Raw genomic sequence first — 13,805 nt, 5'->3', positions numbered from 1 at the left:
TCCTTCCGAATTTTCTTTTAAAATCCAACAACTGTGACGAGTTTGTGACGTTCAGTTTAATAATGTGATCCCAGAAAAAGAGATCTCGGCTCCAATGTCTTTTGTATTGAATCCACGCCCATTAATGTGACCATTGGCTTCACAAAAGCTTCCTATTTTAATGTAGTAGCTGGTTTAGATGCATTCAATTGTTAGAGGGGTCACAGCATTCAGCTGTGCACAAGTCAGCATCCTCTGGCTGCTTTAGCATCAGCAAGGCAAGTTCTGGTGGGCGCAATGTGGCAATGTTTGCAGTCAGCGTTATGGAAGGGAATATATCGCTGACTTGGAGGGCTGTTTGGTTTTTACTTGTTGACATTGCTCCACCAAATTTTGGACAGAGGGACCGCTTGGTATATTCCACCACAAGAAGACCAAGTGAGACTCTCAGATGTAAGGAGTTACTGCTGCTTCGAGTTTTTGAACGACGCAATTTGTGGGAGGCTTTCGGTAGCCCTTGTGCAGGCTCTGGACTCCTACTTGATTGCCGTAACTTATCATGGAGAGGACTCTATTCTTAGCTATCTCATCCTTGGAATTCTGATGGTAGCTGACGAAATTGGCCCTATTTACTTTGCTGGCAGAACTGCTAAAGATCAGTGAGGATACTGATGTAGGTGGCTTTTGTTTCACTCTGTGTCGGTGCGGTGGCTGCTCTTGTTGAGACTTCCTTTCCAGGATAGATCTCTGAGTCGAATTCAGATCTTGTATGATTTCTAAGTGAGGCTCGCCCGTCTGCCAAATTGCTAGCTGCAGACCCACATTCGTGACTCGTGTCTTCTTCAAACTTGAAATTCTACGTCCAAAACTTCAGACTTTGTCAAAATTAGGGGTCTCTGTACTTGTTGTGTCTAACTCGTTGGATCTTGTCCAGAAGACGTTCCAAACATCCATAATCAAGCTCAAAGATCTTTGCAACACATCGTTTGCTCGCAGCCCTGAGACTTGCAAAAGGAGTACAAGACTTAGGGGATGGAGAGAGATTGGTTGAGGTAAGCAATTGTGAGATATTTCTTACATGATATTTGAAAGTTATTCGTATGATAGATAATATGTTAATATTCTCAAAAAGAAGAGCAAATTTGAACGTACAATGGCTAAGATTTTGAAACATAGAATAGGAACTAACTAGCAACCAGGTGCTTTTAGTTTTTTTATTTTTTATTTTTTAAAACAGACGTAGGTTAGACACTGCGCATGTTCTCACCTTGATTTCGCGATTTCTAGTCTACCACAAGCTTGTGTTGATCAGTCACTTTTCTAATGGAGAAAGGTGGATATATTTCCATTTATGCTTTCAACGGCATCTCTTGCAGTAGAATTGATTTGATATTAGTAATGAGAAGAGCACCCTAGGGTAGTGAGACTTGTGTTTCAGATGCTCATATTCTGTTTTCCTTTTACCTCAACACCTCTGTATAGGCAGGACGTTTCGTATCATGCTTGACCTCATCTTATACCTGACAAATTTAATAAACATCTGCCATTATGTTTGCGAGCACAAATTATGGTGCTAATAAACTTCAAAACCTGCTGCAACTATTGACACTACTATAAATATTGAAGGCAAGGCTCACGCCAGTAACTGACATTTCTTCACCGCTTGGTTAGTTATTCAAATATTCAAATTATTCATTCTCTGTTGGAAAATTCTCAGATCGAAACCAAGGGCTCATCACAAATCACCCACATGAGTAAATTTGCGATATCTCTAGCAGTTGCACTGATCCATTGAACTAAGGAAGGAAGCATGTGCATCCATCGGATCCTTCGCAGAGACCGCAAAATCCATTTAGCAACATCCTCCGCGCTGCGCTCCAACATTCCTCGACTTGGTGGGTATGTGCACTGAAATGGATGACCCCGAATCCAGTGTCGGTGAGCTTTGTTATTTGCAACAACACGACAAGGCACTCACAGTAACACAAGAAGATCATACAGAATAACACGAGTAACTTGGCGTCTTCACTACAGGAGTCCTAGTTTTACTGCTGATGAAGTAAGAGCCCGTGCTTCTTACATAAAATGAGATTTGCCAAGATTGATTGATATCATGTCTATTAGTGCATACTCAATGTGACAGGTAGTGAGGTTGGACATAGGTAGTAAACTTAAACACTTGCGCATTTTGTTGACATCATCAACACCCCCGTTTTCCTCTGCGGCTATGGTACTCTTCTTCCTATCTCAATACTCCTCTATTTTAAAAGGTGTATTTTAAGTAGTGAGGGTTTTATACAAATTACTTTTCGGAATTTTTACCAGGTTGAGTTTGTGATGTGGGTGATGGCTTGAGTCCAAGAGTATCTATCTGTCACATTGAAAACTCTACACTAGTTCAATGTGAAACATAAGTCTAATAGTGGACCAAGCTTGTTCTATATTTCCAACTCAATTTGAATCCACATATCCTGAGAAAGTGATTTGATTGTTGTTTCTACATAGGATTCTATAATCTTGTGTATCCTTGATGTATTATAAATTTTTTTTTGCTGATAATAAATAAAATTATTGAAAACTTGCTACAAATTAATTGACAATTCTAGTGGCAAACTATATTTCAGGGCTAATATGAATTAAGTGAAGGCATTTATTTATAATACTCCAATAATATGTAGAACCCACTTCTTCCTTCTCCATGTTACAATTGAGGTTTTTTTTTCATCAATAAGAATTGTTATTAGTATGCAATCTTTCATTCTAAAATTTGTTTATATATTTTGTGCATATGCCTTTTGTGTCATAAATATTTGTTCTTTTCTTTATATGCATTCTATCTTTAGATATAGAGTGACTTCTTCTTTTAATAATTTTGACATTTCAAATTTTTTGTGCAATTCTCTTTTAAATTTGATCATGTTTTTTTACACAATTACCAATCATAAGAAGATCATTTATATATAGAGCAATGAAAATGGTTTTTTTCCTATAAAAGTTTGGAGTACAAATTGTGATTTCATATACCTTGCTAAAAACCAACTTTCTTTGAGTAAGAATATATTTTTTCATACCATACTTAAGATACTTATTATAACCCATATAGTACCTTTTATAATTTATATACCATCAGTTCTTTTCTTGATACTTCAAAGTCTTGAAGTTGAGTGATATTAACTTCTTCTTTTTTTTTTTTCATAAAAAAATGTAATTTTAACATCTATGTGACATAATTTTTAATTTTTCAATACTACAATTAAGATCATGGCTCTAATTATTGTCTATTTAACCATCAATGCAAATGTTTCTTCATAGGCAATTCCATCCTTCTATTCAAAGTTCTTGGCTACTTAATTTTTTTGTATTTTTATAATGATCCATTTGTATTTAGTTTTATTTTGTAGATTTATTTTGTGGAGATGGCAAATTTATTAAGTAAAAGAATTATAAGACGCCATGTTTCATTCTTGTATATAGAATTCATTTCTTCTATTATTACTTGACTTCAATCCTTATATATTAAAACTTTATAATAGGTTGTAGGTTTTAATTTTAAAATTTGCATGAGTCTTACAAAATGATTAAGCAATCAATATAAGTATTAGATTTGTTAATGGGCTCTTATTTTGGTATCGAGGATATGAACTCAAAATAACTAAAATATTAATATACTCATGTATCATTCAAAAAGACTAAAAAATTACTTAAAGATATTATAGTATTAAACTAAAATGGCTATTGCCAAAGACAAGAAGACTAGAAAGACTTGAAATAAGACTAAAGATTAGATAAGTATTGACAAGAGTGAAGAAGGCTTTATTCTTACCTCCATATTTTTTCTTAACTAAGAACTACATGGTGATGTCCTATAGGACCTCTAAAACGTGTTGACTTTACAAGACACATATCTTAACTTGCAAGGCAAGTTTTTTATATGTGTACCACATGGTTAACTTATTTTGTAAACTATCAAGACATGATTAACTTGTTAATCAAGTTTCTAACCTATCAATCAACTACAAATACATATAAAGTCAAAACAACATCTATAAAGCTTCTAAAAAGTATTTTTAAAAATAATATGAAATCAATCTACTTTTATCTACTTCTATTTAATCATATACATAAATATTAGACTAAATATGTATGTCTATGATATCATCCTTCCTTCTAAAGATGAGTTCCACAAGAAGCAATCATCATATATTCAAGAAATCTAAGATGTGGCAAATTGTGTTTGCTACATACTCTGATCTTTGTTTTCTTTGAAGATGGTTGATAGGTCGTCTCAGCCATTGATAGTGTCCTACACTAGGGTAGAAAGACCTCTCTATTATTTGATGATTGTTGAAGCTTTTGTAACTATCTTCAAATAAAACATTTGAAATATTGTCACGAGTCATTCCTACCTCTAATAAAATTACTAAACATCAATAGTCTCTTTTAAAGTTGTAATACCAAACATGTTGTATCTCACCATTTATTCAAAGAAAAACATGTCATTTTTGAGGATTTTTATCTCAATTGCATTATCTTGAAGGTTAAGACAATCACAATATCTCATCTAATAATTTGGCAAATAATAGCTCTTAAATTGAATATGTTGGTTGTTGGTTCTCCATATCCTTTGTGTTATAAATATACAAAAATTATAAATAAGAGTAGAAGGTAAAATGATATCTTTTTTAGATATTGTTTCTTTTATAGTAAAGTTTTACTATTTTTTATCTTGGTTTTGATAGATGTCATTAATGAAAAATATCAACTTCCTTTGTTGTATTTGCAAGATTTTTTGTTGACTCCGATGTATGCTCATTAATATCATATCCATACCTATGAAACAGATATTCTAATCTATTTTGGCACCGCCTTGAATCTAAGTCTTCTTCTACCTCAAATTCTTGATTATTATCTATTTCTATAAGAAGAAGTGGCATTTGTCATTTTCTTGAGATATTCATTATCTTATATGGCTCAAAAAGAGACAAATAGAATATAAGATGAATCTTCATAGATTCTAATAGATATAATCAATAAGCAATAGAATTAACTTATTTACTAATAGAAAAAGGTCCAAGCCTATGATAGTCCAATTTGTCATAAAGACAAGTACTCTTGATATTGTCACAAAATAGCCATACCTTGTCACCTATGTTGAATTGTAGTTGTTCCTTACAATAGGCATTTACATTGATCTTTTGTTGTTTTTAAGTTTCTTTTAACTGTACCATCATTGTTGCATATAGCTTGGACAAATAATTTGCCAAATCTTCTACCACAAGATTATCAACTTTTCAAAAGTCAAATGTATCAAGTTGTAGATAATAACCATAATTAGTAAAGAAAGATATTTATTGAATAGAAGAATATATCAAATTATTGTATACAAACTCTACCAATGGCAAAAGAGTTGTTTAATCATCTTGATGATAATTGATGGTACATCTTAAATACTACTCAAGAACTTAATTCACTTGTTCTGTTTGTCTATTAGTTTAAGGATGAATAGCTAAAAAGAGCTTTATATCCATCTTTAAAATCTTGAAAAGGATTTTCCAAAATTTTAATATAAATTAAGTTTTCTTATACAATATAATATCCTTGGCAAATCCATGATAGCAATATATATTATCAAGAAAAAGCTTATACATTTCTTCACTTGTGATAGTTTTTGTATATGGTACAAATTATACCATCTTAGTAAAAAAATCTATTATCATAAATATAAAATCATACAAATCTAGGATTGGAAGATTTATGATAAAATCTATAGAAACAAAAGAGTATAGTTGTTTGAGAATAGGTAATGGCGGAAGAAGTCCATAAGGTCAATGGTGAGGAGTTTTGGATCTTGAACAAATATTACATGATTGTACAAAGTCTTAGACTGCCTTTCACATTTCAAGCTACCAAAAATTTCTAGATATTAGCTCCAAAGTCTTGTTGTATCCAAAATATCTGACTACTAAAAAATCATGACGAGCTTAAAGAATACATAATTGTGCTTTACCTTTTAAAATGTATAATTGTTCCTTGAAGTAGAATAGATTATTCTTAAACTCAAACTTGAAAGTATCATAAGACTTAGAAGAATTATTTTTGATATCATAAATAATAAGATCAATAAACTTACTTGATTGAATTTGCTTAAAAAAGATTAAATCAATAATCAATGTTGATTTTATTGCTCAAAAATGAAAATGCTTTGGCTTCAAGAGAATCATTTTTTGTTGATGAAGAGCTACATTTCCTTCTTTTGGTGTAAGATAAGAATGTTTAAAAAGAACATGTGATAAAATTTGTTATTTTTTAAGTCTATAAGTGATGTTGAAATCAAATTTTGATAAAGACATACTCCAATAGGCTTTGCAACAATTCAAAACATGTACCAACATGAAGTAGTCAAGATTCTTGTAATCTATATATATATATAATAATTGGACTAGAAGAAACTTCTAGATAATGATGCCATTCTTAAAATAAATCTATAATTACAAGAAGCTCTTTGTCATAAATCTTGTAATTAATCTTAGGTACTAAAAAGTTTTTTGAATGAAAAATTACTATCTGTGATAGAACAACATCCATAGCAAAGTTTAATGTATCTATTTTTATGAAAAATACCTTAAAAAAATCCACATAATACAAAATTGGTGCAGAAATAAATGTTGTTTTTAAAGCTTCAAAAGATGTTTCAGCTTCTTTACTTTATTCAAGTTTGTCTTTACATATCACATGTATAAAAAGAGCTACAACTTGAAAAAAAATCTTGATAAAGATCTGATAATAATTGGCAAACATTACATATCTCTAATTTTTTTTTGGGACCTTTCAATCCATGATAGTCTAAATCTTCTTAGGATCCATCATTAATCCTTCCTTAAAAATTATGTATCCTAAGAAATGAACTTGAGTAGTAAAAAATACACATTTTATTATCTTTGCATATAATCTTGCATCTCTAAGTTTTTGTAACATATGACAAACATAAATTTCATGTTCTTTACTATTCTTACAATATATTAGAATGTCATCTAAGTAACAAATGACAAAATCATCAAAAAACTTATAAAAGATATCATTCATGAGATATTAAAAATCAGCTTGTATATTTGTAATTCCATAAAGAATGACATTATATTCAAAATGTCTATACCTAGTTGAGAAAGCAATCCTCTACTCATTTCTTTCTTTGATGCAAATCAAGTTGTATGCTCCTCATAGATCTATTTTTGTATAGATCTTTGCTTGATTGAATTGGTCAAGAAATTCTAAGATCAAAGGTAGGAGATATCTATTCTTGATGGTGATCTTATTACATCCTCAATAGTCTATGCACATCTGTAGAGATCTATCTTTTTTCTTCAAAAAATAAGATAGGAATTTCTTTTTGAGACTTTGAATGGTATATGAAGTTTTTAGCCAAATTCTTGTGAATGTACTCCTTTAGTGCAACTAACTCATTTTGCAATAAGTTGTAGATTGGTCCCAATGAAGGTTGAGTTTCTTCTTATAGATCAATAAAATAATCATAAGATTGATGCTTTGAAAGAGTATCCACATTTTTTTTTTTCAAAAATAACTTAGAAATCTTGATATTAGTTTGAAATATCACTTGATTTCTTTCGACCAAAAAAAATAAATGTAGCATATATAACAAAAGATGACCTTTATTTTGTCACATGCATGAAAGCTCTTACATCTACTAATAAGAGCCTTAAAAGTATTGGAACAAAGAATACTTTGAAAGCTTTTTATTTCTCATTGAGTATTAGAAAGTTAATACTTGTTATTTTTTCATACAATTTATCCTAAATTAATATCTATTTGGTTCTTGTATTTGACAAAAATAAGCTATATATATTAATTTAATGTACCAATATCATACCTATTTTTTTCGTTGTTCCAAAAAAGATTTATATTGTAATTTTTTCTAAGATACTATCATTTGATAAAAGTTGTTAGATGAGCTCAAAGCTTTGTATCCAAATGTTATTCAATACTTAATTCCAATATTGTTCTTGAATTTTAATATGAACGCTTCTTCACTATGTTAAGCGCAAGTTTATTTTAATCTTTTCCATGTGTAATCAGCTTGCCAAGCTTCCTAGGGTCAAAGTTACCTTCTCTAATTGTAGTACTCTTATAAATGTTTCAAACTTCATAGAAAGATTTTTCAGTACTTTGTGAACTACCTCTATATTTGATGATAATTCAATAATCTCTTTCAAATCATTCAAGAAGTCATATACATATTACATAAAAACAAACATCCACATTCCATCCATCATCTTAAATTTTTTTCATTTATCAATAGTTTTTATAATATCCAAAATAGTTTGTATTGAATAAATATTAAAAAGAGTTTTTCAAGCAACTAAAAGTTTAATTATAATTAATATGAATAGCTTTACCATGTCAATTAGCGAAAGTCTAACAAAGTCTATCTCTCTTATTTTCTTCTTTTTAAGATTCTCTTATTCATGAAGTGTCTATAGCATGGTATTTGAGTTGGCATTATTGACATCGTCAAATGTATCTATTTCTTCCATTTTCTACTTTGTTGTTGCTCTATTTGATGAGGCCTTGTTTTCTAAAGCAATTATCCTTGTATTATGTCCCAATGGTGTTGTATTGGTTGGAGCTACTACCTCCCATAAGTCTTCTCTCTCTAATACTCACTGAATCGTATTCCTCCACAATTTGTAGTTTTATGGTCCAACTAGCATCCTTGATTGTGCTATCACTACATTCATCATTCCCATTTATATTCAAATAATTAGTTTTTATTGTGATATTTTTTTGTTGTATTTTTTGGTTTAATATCATATTAATTATAACAACACAACAGTGTACTCATAATAACACAAAAAGTTCATATAGAATAACAGAAGTAATTTGGCATCTCTGCTAGAAAGATCCTAGTTTTATTGTATAGGAAGTAAAAGTCCATGCCTCTTAAACAAAATGAGATTAGTAAAGCTCGATTAATATCTTGTCTATGAGTGCATACCTATTCTAACAAGTAGTAAGGTTGGACATAAGTAATAAATTTAGATATATGGATATTTTGTTGGCATTGTCAATAAGGTCATGGCAACTTTACATTATGGTATGGTGGAATTGATCCAATTCACAAAATTCACAATGGCAATCCAAATAGAGGCCCTATAATTATAATTAAAAACAAGATTTAAAACAAGATCAAGTGCAAATCAAAAAACTCATTCTTAAAAAAAAAGATTGATACCTTTTTGAGTGAAGTACAAAAAAACACATAATTTGGTAGAAACTACTAGATTCAAGTCTAAAACAATTATGAATTTTAGTTGTACATACAAAAAAATAAAAGTAGTCAATTAGAAGCAAGTAATTTTGGGCAAGCTGCAAATATCTCTCTACAAAGCCTCAACTAACTTCTACTTGAGAATGTAGACATCCCATGCATCACTCGAATCACTTCTAAATATTGCACAATGTATTCACTTAAGCACAAGTGAATCCTTACTTCATAATTTCTCTTTCAAATTGATCTTCTTCCATCTCTCAATTGTCATCTTTGTCACGGCCATAATCATGTAAGCTAATAATTACATATAGAAATAGATAGAAGTAAGTAAAAGTAGATAAAAGTAAGTTAATTCTATAATATTTAATATAGAAGCTTCTTAGAAACTTCTTAGACGCTGCTTTGACTTCATAGGTGTCTTTAATTGACTTTTTGGATTAGAAACGTGGTCAACAAGTTGGCCATGTGCCACACATGTTGTTAGCTTGAAGATCAAGCTAACTATGTGGCCCACACGTAGAAAAACTTGCCTTGTAAGTCAAGGCATGTGTCCTACAAAGTCAACACATATTGGAGGTCCTATAGAACGTCGCCACGTAGCTCCTAATTAGATAGTATATATAGAGACAAGAGTGAAGGCTTCTTCACTCTTGTCAACTCTTTTCTTGCTTCTAGTCCAGGTTCAAGAGTCTTTAGTTTCTTGTCTTGTGGCAATAGCCATTCTAGTTTCCTTTTAATATACCTACTTGTTTATATTTTGACTTATTATATCGAGATAGCCTTTTTGTATATATTTTCCATCATCGAGTCTTTGTCCTTGACAGATTGACAAGAGTGCACTTACAATATCAGAGCTTTGTTTTTCTTGAGTGAGAGTGGATTACCCCTTTCTCTTGACAAGACATAAGCATATTAGAAGTTTGCGGATTACCCACTTCTAAACTGATATTGTTCTTAGTATCTTCTTTGTTATCAAGTCTTTCTTTTCTTTTGTCTTGAGCAGTATCAAACAAATTTTTCTTCTTAGTGTCATTATGGCAGAGCTTGTTGAAATGAAGAGTGCAATGGCACAAATGCAAGAGAAAATGAGGGAGTTAATGCTTGCGATGCATCAACTCAATTCACCAACACATGAAAGAACAAGAATAGCAGAAAGTGGGGATATAGAGATGATCGGAGCTGCTTCAACATCTACAACAAATCACGTTCCTTCTCCAATTGTACAACACCCTGTAAGCACTAGAGAACCAAGAATTGCCTTACCCGAGAAATTTGATGGTACGAGATCTAAGTTTCGAGGGTTCATCAATCAAGTACAATTGGCAATTGAACTTCAACCGCAAAGCTATCCAACTCCAGGATCACAAGTCAGGTTTATTGGCACTCTACTTTCTGGTTCTGCATTATCATGGTTTTTGTCTTTTCTTGAACAACGAAATCCAATATTGGACAATTTGGAAGCTTTTTTGGCGGAGTTTCGATCTATGTATGGTGAACACGATGCAACTCGTGTTGCAACAAATAAGATCCGAATTCTGTGACAAGGAAATCGCTCAGTAACAGTGTATGCTTCACAATTTCGACAACTTGTAATTGACATCAAGTGGGATGATGCTGCACTCATTAGTCAATTTCTTTATGGATTGCAATACGAAGTAAAGAAATTGATGCTCAACTTACCTGATCCTCAAACTTTGAGTCAAGCAATCGATTTTGCGGTAAAATGTGATAATCGACTTTTCGAATTTCGATCTGAGAATCATTCACGGGAACCTCAACGTTATTACTCAATGGCAATATCAACATCTTTGCCAAACGTACATTCGAAAGTAGAAGACATGCAAATTGATGCGGTACGTTTTAAACCCCTAACTGGGCAAGAAAAGATTCGTCGTCGTCAAGAAGGATTATGTTTATATTGCGGAGAACCTAAGCACACTGCTCAACATTGTCCAAAGAAACGACGCAACTATAAAATGAGGGATACGACGGTCAAAGAAGACAACATGTCGGAAAACGGATTCGTCCAACTACAATAGGGACCGTGCAGCTGGAACCTTGTACAATTCCTAATGAAGGTCCTATCCTCTCCTCAGAACCCTCTCCTTGTTTTATAATAGACTTATATTTAGGACCTATGAATTACAAAGCCTCTGCTTTATTAGATTCGGGAGCCTCAGCATGTTTTTTAGATGAACAATTTGTTAAAAGTCGTAAAATACCCTTTGTACAGAAACCTAAACCAGTACATGTAGAAGTCATAGATGGTCGTCCCTTGTCTTCTGGAGATGTCACTCATGAAACTCATCCTATAAAAGTAACAATAGACGGTCATGATAGCTACATAGCTTTTAACATAATTAAATCCTCGTCCAATCCAGTTATTTTAGGTTTATCCTAGCTAAAAAAATATAACCCTCGAATAGATTGGAATTCGCGTAAACTTGACTTTTCCCAGAGCATTATTAATAGTTCTATCAACCAAGTAAAAAGTTATAAGTCTAGTATAATAAAACCCGTACTGATAGGTGCAAAAGCATTTATACACGCAGCAAAAGAAGGATCAACTTTTGCTATTTATGCTGCACCTATTTCTAAAAACGTAAAGACTTCAAGTGGCATTCCAAGTCAATATCAGGAGTATCAAGACGTTTTTGAGAAAAAGAATGCAGATATTCTTCTTGAACATCGCCCATATGATTGTTCAATCGACCTCAAGGAAGGAACTCAGCCACCATTTGGACCAATTTACAGTTTATCGCAAGATGAGATGGCTGAACTCAAGACATATATTGACGAGAATTTAGCGAAGAATTTCATACACCATTCAAAATCTCCAGCAGGAGCTCCAATTCTATTCGTAAAGAAAAAAGATGGATCTTTACGAATGTGTGTTGATTATCGAGGACTCAACAAGATCACAATCAAGAACAGGTATCCATTACCTTTGATATCAGGGCTCCTTGACCAGTTGAATCAAGCTAAGATCTATACAAAAATAGATCTAAGAGGAGCATATAATCTAGTACGGATCAAAGAAGGAGATGAATGGAAGACTGCGTTTCGAACCAGGTATGGACATTTCGAATATAATGTCATGCCCTTTGGATTCACGAATGCACCAGCTGCTTTTCAACATCTCATGAATGATGTATTTCATGAATTCTTAGACAATTTTGTCGTTTGTTATCTAGACGATATCCTGATCTATTCTAAGAACGTCGAAGAACATGAAATACATATTCGTCAAGTATTACAAAAACTTAGAGATGCAGGATTGTACGCCAAGATGGAAAAGTGTGTATTTCACACTACTCAAGTTGACTTTTTAGGATACATCATTTCAAATGATGGTCTCATGATGGATTCTAAGAAAGTCCAAACAATCATGGATTGGAAGATTCCAAGGATGGTAAGAGATGTCCAATGTTTCTTGGGATTTGCCAATTACTATCAGATCTTCATCAAAGATTTCTCACGAGTTGCAGCTCCACTTACACGCTTGACTAGTAAAGATAAATTCCAATGGAATCAAGAAGCGGAAGCAGCATTTGAAGCCTTGAAGACATCGTTTGTCTCTACACCAGTCTTATATCGTGTTGACTTTTTCAAGGCATTTTTTATGGAAACAGATGCATCAGATTTTGCCTTGGGTGCAGTTTTATCACAAATGGGAACAGATGACAAACTTCATCCGATAGCTTTTCATTCAAAAAAATTCTCAGCAGCCGAGATCAATTATGAGATCCATGATAAAGAACTTCTTGCGATCGTGGATTCCTTTCAAGAATGGCGTCATTATCTAAAAGGCGCTTCTAGTCCAGTCACTGTGTATACAGATCACAAGAACCTCGAGTATTTCATGTCAGCACGCGTGTTGAATCGTCGTCAAGCTCATTGGAGTATGTCTTTGTCAAGATTCGAGTTCATTATCACTTATCGGCCAAGAAAACAACAAGGTTTGTTCGATGCCCTATCTAGACGTTCTTATTTTGCACCAAAAGAAGGAGATGTAGCTTTTGAGCAACAAAGAACGGTCCTCTTGAAACCGGAGCAATTTCATCTCCGAGCAATGAAATCAACATTGACGGTTGATTCAACTTTTCTTAAGCAAATCCAGTCCAGTATGTCCTCAGACCCTCTTGTTTATGATATCGAGAATAATTCTTCCAAGTCTCATGATCCTTCTAAGTTCGAGTTCAAGAATAATCTATTATATTTTGAAGGACGTCTATATGTTCCAGAAGGAGAAGCACGTTTACGTGTTCTTCAAGTACATCATGACTTTCCAGTAGTAGGGCACTTTGGATATAATAAGACTTTGGAACTCATATCAAGAGATTTTTGGTGGCCACAAATGTGTAAGTCAGTCAAAGACTTTGTACAATCATGTGATATTTGTTCAAGATCAAAAATTCCTCGTCATCGACCTTACGGACTTCTTCAGCCATTACCTATCCCAGAACAACCATGGTCTTCTGTTTCTATGGATTTCATCACAGATCTTCCAAGCTCAAGATCTTATGATTCTATATTTGTG

Source organism: Physcomitrium patens, chromosome 14 (genome assembly GCF_059467195.1).
Source record: "Physcomitrium patens ecotype Gransden chromosome 14, ASM5946719v1, whole genome shotgun sequence".
In the NCBI taxonomy this organism is placed as follows: Eukaryota; Viridiplantae; Streptophyta; class Bryopsida; order Funariales; family Funariaceae; genus Physcomitrium; species Physcomitrium patens.
Note: the sequence above shows the minus strand (reverse complement) of the source record.